The 6,552-nt window shown below is 43.1% G+C and overlaps 1 long non-coding RNA gene across 1 annotated transcript; it reads right to left on the bottom strand.

The window, feature by feature from the left end:
• Positions 1 to 848: 848 nt before the first annotated feature.
• On the bottom strand, positions 849 to 5,948 carry LOC134474153 (uncharacterized). The gene is made up of 3 exons (XR_010044799.1): positions 5,740 to 5,948; positions 1,971 to 4,364; positions 849 to 1,682 (listed from the first exon to the last, which is right to left on the bottom strand). It is a non-coding gene; the product is annotated as an uncharacterized LOC134474153 (long non-coding RNA).
• Positions 5,949 to 6,552: the final 604 nt, after the last annotated feature.

The following is a 6,552-nucleotide window of genomic DNA, read 5'->3' as shown; positions in this document are numbered from 1 at the left end:
ACAGAGATTCCTGGTGAGCTTAAAAGAAATTCTGCTAAATGAAAAATGTTTTCATTTCTAATTTATTTCATATTAAAATGTATAAATATTTCATTCAAATATTTTCATAGGACCTATATTTTCACCTCCATTTAGAGTACCTTTCTTAGATAACTATTGCTGTAAGATATTTTAACACTGGATGAGGTGCTTCATGCCTATAATCTCAGCATGTGGGAGGCTGTGGCAGGAGGATTGCTATGCTTTGGAGGCCAGCCTGAGCTACATAGCAAGGCCCTATCTCAAAAAGCCAAAACTAAAACCAAACACACACACACACACACACACACACACACACACACACATACACACATACACACACACACACACAAAAGATTTTTTTAAATCATCAAATAAAACATTTTATGATTCTTTTAAACGTTTTGCCACACTTGCATTGTGGACCTTGTTGGGTTTTATCATGTTCTAGCAAACAATATTAATTTGTACAAATAAAAATAATAACTTCCCCTAAGTATTCTCCCCTCAAGTTAAGATTTCCCAAAACACAGGTGCAGACCACGCACGGCAGCTCTCACCTCTGAATTTGTTCAGTTCCTCCTTTGTTTTCTTCCAAGCCGTCTCTGTACATTCCAGTTTGCATGTTTTATTTCCAGTCATTGCAATTCGCTAAGTTTCCAAAGCTCAGGTTTATCTCAGTAGTGCATTCATTGAGAACTTTGATGAAATACTTGCAAATACTTGATCAATACTTGCTACACTTGTAAAGAAAAGTCTGGAGCCATTCTATGACTCAAGCTTACAAAGCAGATTCTGCATTTAACAATTTCCAACTGCAAGTTGAAAAGATTTGAGTAGCGGGAGTTATATGTGTGTTGAAAATGCAGTTATCCTTTGTCAGGGTTCCCGTAACAATAAAGTACAACAACTATTTATATAGCACTGCTGTTATTTGAGGTATTACAAGTAACCTGTAATGCGAAGTGGGCTACATGCAGACACTTCATCGTATCACACAAGAGTCTCTAGCATCTGTAGGTTTCGGTATCCACAGGGGGTCTGGAACCAAAGCAAGTTGATAATTCTACAAACTCACAAACATCTCTAAAATCTGATTAGTGGTTTGCAATAGAGACAGCAAGCATGTGCTACTGTGCCAAAGATTTTTATTAAATATTGCTTCAGATTTATCACAGTTACTCTGAGTGTATATAAAAATATTTGTCGCATTTAACAACTGCAGCTTCTGTTTCACTTGGGAGAATATCACAGCTGTTCGGAATGAATTAGAAAATGCTGTACATGGCATCACAACCGATGCCAGGCCACTGCTCCCTGGTAGTTCAGTTTAGGGAAAACACTATTTTTATTGCAAAATTGTATTTCACCAAAATAGATACTTGTGTTGAGATCACAAAAGCAGAGTTATCTTTAATGCCAGACATTTAACTAAATTTATGATTGTGTTTACATTCAGTTTAGATGTGTCGTCTGTGGTAGCATGCGCTTCCCAGGGCTTTATTTTGATTCCAGGAACTGATTGAAAAAAGCAAACCCTCATTAGAGTTAAGTGATCTTCCACTTGACACATCAGATGGCATCAATATCAAACTGGCGTCGTGTAACTGTTTGCAAAGTTGTTCTGCCAGGGGAGCCCACACAGTGACAGTTATCGCTTCTTCCTGAGCACAAACAAGAAAACTTGGAATTAAAAAAATGAGCAAAAATAGTTTTTTATTACGGCAAAAATACATATAACATAAATTTACCACCTTAATTCTTCTGTTTACTTTTATTGTTTTTTAAATGCCATATAATAGGGGCTGAGGATTTAGCTCAGCGGCATAAGTGCCTGCCTTGCAAGCAGGCAGTCGTGAGTTCAATCCCTGGTACCGATAAAAACGAAAAAGACAAAAAAATAAGTAAATAAATAAATAAATAAATGCCATATAATAATTGCACTTGCTTACCTTGGTGTGTAGGAGGCTGTGGGTTCCATCTCCAGCACCTCAAAAAAGTTTGCCTATAGTCATGAGGCACAGTGTCACACAAGTGTACAGTTCAGTGGCATTTAGCATATCTGCACTGCTGCAGCCACCACCGCTATCCCTCTCTGAATGTTTGTCCCCTCCCCAGGAGGTCTTTATCATCCCCAACTAGAGCTCTGTACCTATTGAACAATAACTCCCTGTATTTCTCTTCTTACCCCCGGCTTTGGTACCCAGCGATCTTTCCTCCTACTGCAAGTAGCTTATATAAGTGGACTCACATAGGAACTGTGATTCTGTGACTGGCTTATTTCACACTTATACAGTGTCTTCAGGGTTCACTCATATTGTAGCCTGTGTCAAAACTTCCTCGCTGCTTCAAGGGAATAATATGCCACTGTAGCTACACGTCACATTCATGTTGCTTTCACAGCTTTTCTATGCTGTGAACATGGGTACGCAATATCCGTTTGAGTGCTCAAGTCAGTTATTTTAGATACACACCCAGAAGTGGAATTGCTGGATCATATGGTCGTTCTATGTTTAAAGTTTTGAGGAACTGGCAAGCCGTTTTCCATACTGGCTGTGGCTATTTTACATTTCTACCAGCAATCCACAAGAGTTTCCTTTTCTCCACTTCTTCTTGAGTCTTGCTGGCTTCTGGTTTTTCCTAATAGCCGTCTTTCTGGGTACAAAGTGGTAGGTCGCTGTGAGTTTCATTTGTATTTCCCTAATTGGTATAGTTCAAATCTAAAATGCCCCCCGAAAGGCTCATGTGTTTATGAGTTGGGGCTTTGAGAAGGTAATTGCATCACGAGGATTCCAGTTTCACCAGTGGATCGATCCATTAACAAGATCATTATTTGAGGGCATTTTTTGGAAAGTAATAGAAGTTTAGGAGGTGGGGTTTAGCTGAAGGAAGGGCCTGGGTCACGGGAACATGACCTGGGGACTGTTGTAGTCGGGGGTTGTGAGGATAACAATTAGAATCAGGACATGGAGTTTATAATCTTGTTTTATGATGGTCACCCAGAGTTAACACAAAGTATAGGAAATCGGTCTACAACACTAAAGAATATTTAGCCAAGGGCCTGAATCCCACAGCAAAGTTCTGCATGAGTCCAGATGAAGACCCAGAGCTCATGCCAGTGCCTCCCACGAGTCCAACTGGAGGTCCAGAGCCCACAAGAAGGACTCACGCCAGTCTCTTTACAGATCTGCACTGGGGAGGACCAAAGAGCATCGGTGGAAGCCAGAAAGTCTATGCCAGCGGGGTGAAGGAGCTGTGCTGGTAGGTTAAGGGTTCTACACTGGAGCCAAGAAGTCACACTCACAACAAAGACCAGGGCTGTCCTGAAAAGCACCACAGCCATCCTCAGCGACACAGAGGCCCCGAGCTCCTCCTCCGACAAGCACAGTCAGGTACATGTCGGGAAGCCAGCATGAGGAGTTCATCCTGGAGACCAAGCAGCACACGTCTTCCCCTCCAGAGCCAGGAAGCAATGCTCGATGTGAGAACCAGAGCTTCTTCAGGAGAACCAACGGCTCAAACAGCAACTTGTAGTAGAACCCACAGAGCCTCAAACGCCTCCACGCACCTCAGTGCCCCTCCTTCTCCATGTCTCTGTTTATACTGGTAACTTTCCTCAGATGGAGCATCTACGCTCAGCACCATGGTGATGTAATCCAGCTGGCCTTAGCTGATCACCAGTTTTTAATCCATAACAGTGTCTTATCCCTGCCCCTTCCTCGCTGGCTCTTTTCCCCTCTCCTTGCTTCGAGGCCGTCATGGGGTGAGCAGTCCTGCTCTTTCATGCCTTTCCACCATGATGGAGTCAGCTGACCATGAACTGAGACCTCTGAAGCCATGAGCCCAAATACATCCTTCCTCCTTTGAAACGTTTGTTGCAGGTATTTGCTCACAGTAACAAAAATCTAATAGCACACTAATAATTAGTCGAACAACTTTTCATATCCTTTTTGTATATGCATATACCTTCTTTGGAGAAATATCTATTCAATGACTTTGTCTCCAAAATGAGCAAGATTCATTTAAAAAGTAATCATTTCAGGGGAACAAAAAGTCCTGGTGTATAAACGGGCTTTGCTGACCCTGCATGTTGTTAGACCGTCCTGTTAGGGCAGCACATCCTAGGAACACCCCCTACCTTCTTTAAGTACACGTTGATGCTTCTTCAGCAGACTGGTATCTTCTGGGTTTCATGTGGTCAGTGATTCCAGCCCATCCAGGGTAAATAGCAGACATCAGCCTGTTGTTCTGGGCACATGCTCAGCTTCAGAAGCTGAAATGTACTTTAAGTTTTCATTAAATATGCATACAAATGTCTGTGAGCTCCTTGTGGCTGGAAGGGTTCACTGAAAATGTAAAAAAAAAAAGTTACCAAAAACTATAGCGAATAAGTATAGTTTCGCCATATTGTAAGTGACAACAACACTGTAGCAAGTACATTCAGGCGTCTCTTTCTGTGCTCTCAGAGAAGAATGCTCAGCCTCTGTTCCCCACACGTGTTTATATGTACCTTCCCTACGGTTTCTCATGTTTCCCGCTGACACCATCAACCAGGAGCCTGGTGGCTTCAAGCATTTTGCAGGCCACAACATAAACAGCAAGCACAGGCCGTCAGCACCAGGGTCTGGCACACCAGGCATCAGGGCCAGCAACATCAAAGCAAATACTTTCTCCTTCACTAGACAGACCGGCAGCAGTGCCATTCCCTGTCACTTGTGTTGTAGCACACACAATGTGTGAGTACCCTTACTGCGTGCTGTCCTTGAAAAAGAGGTGTTGGTTAATTCTGTGTAACAAGGAAGAGAGAGAATGCTAGGAAACAACCGGCTTTACCCACAGATTACAGTGTTTTCACGCTGCTATGGTTTGAATGTGTCCCTTTACATTTTGTGTGTTAGAAACTCAATCCCCAAGTCCATACATTAATGATATTTGGAAGTGAAGCCCATGGGAGGCAACTGGTATTAGATGAAGTCATGAGGAGGAGGCACCCAGGAGGGCATTAGAAGCTGTCTAGGAAAAGGAAGAGAGACCTGAGCACTCCCTAGCATGCTTGCCCTGTGTGGCCATACAATGTCTCCACTGTGATACAGCAAGAAGGTCCCCAGATGCTTCCATGACCTCCCAGCCTCCAGAACTGTGATCCAAATAAACTCCTGGTCTTTATAAATTACCCAGTCTTAAGTATCCTGCTATAGCAATAGAAAATAGACTAAGACACATGCATTACACACAACTAGATGAGGACAGAGTAGATGTTAGAAATACCAAGTGGAGGTGTGCCAGACCCACACAATGTGTTCCACTGGAACAGTCAGTATGCTTAAGGGTAAAATGCCATGACACTGTGAATATACTAAATGCCACCAATTGTACTTTGTAAAGTGATTAAGGGTTAACTCAGTAAAACAAAAGTAAAGAGTTTTGAATGGGCAGGAGGGATCTTTTTTGAAATCTATTGGTTTGTATATTTTTAAATAATTTTTTTAATTTGAAAAAAATAATGAAATGCTAAATGGGAAAGAGAACAGGAGGGAGAGAAAGAGGAGAGGGAAGGGAAGAGCAGCAAAAAGAACTAAGGCGTGTGCTGTCCGTGAGACAACTCCCCACAGTGAGTGCGCAGCAAACGTACTAATAAAAATGCAATGAAGTAAACATGCAGTGCTGAACCAATGAGAGAGCCTGGCACTTCCAGGCAAACCAGAACAGGTAGTCACTTACCGATGGCCTGGGAAAACCCCATATCCTTGCCAAGATGAGCTCTGGTCCCCACGCGACAGTAATTCTACAGACGGCACTCCAAACCCACCTCCGTTGCCTCACCGAGCTACCAAGAAGCTGTTTTGTGATCTAAGTTTTGAGGTTAAATCTCTGTAAGTTGCCATAAAGATTTCCAGTCAGGAAGCAAACACCAATCCACAGTGCTCTCCAATGGCTTGACCACAGAACAATAAGTGGCAGAGAGCTCATCTCCTGGAGATACCTCCCACTTCCTTGTTGAGTGACAGGGAAGCAGTCAGGGCTCTGCAGAGGCAGCTGGAGGACAAGTTCTGGAGTCAGACTGCCTGGGTCACAGCCCAGCCTCTCCTTAGCTGCTCTGTGACCCTGAGGAGGTCACTCAGTTGCTCTGTGTATGTCATGGTCTGAAAAATGACATGTTTATTTGTCTTATTGTATGAGATCTGATTTAAAAAATGGGAAATGTTTAAATTTATTGCAGTAAAAAAACACACACTGCTTTCCCCCACCCCCACCCCGGTACCGGGGATCAAACTCACGACCATGTGCTTGCAAGGCAGGCACTTACGCTGCTGAGCTAAATCCCCAGCCCCACACATTGCTTTTTATCTCCATCGAAACACTCCCCTTTGCTTTGGATACACTTATCCCACCCTTCTTGCCATTTTCTTTTTCTTTAGGGGAATGGTTGAAGCAGGGTGTCGCTGTATGGCTCAGGCTAGCTTTGATCTCACAGTAATTCTCTTGCCTGGCCTTCCCAAGCCCTAAGATTGCATCCAGCTCTTGCTAGGTTCT

The sequence above is a fragment of the Cavia porcellus genome, unplaced genomic scaffold, assembly GCF_034190915.1.
Source record: "Cavia porcellus strain 051 isolate PalLab524CR breed Dunkin Hartley unplaced genomic scaffold, mCavPor4.1 scaffold_31, whole genome shotgun sequence".
NCBI classification, from domain to species: domain Eukaryota; kingdom Metazoa; phylum Chordata; class Mammalia; order Rodentia; family Caviidae; genus Cavia; species Cavia porcellus.
The sequence above is the reverse complement of the archived record's forward strand: the minus strand, read 5'-3'. Positions and strand labels throughout refer to the sequence as shown.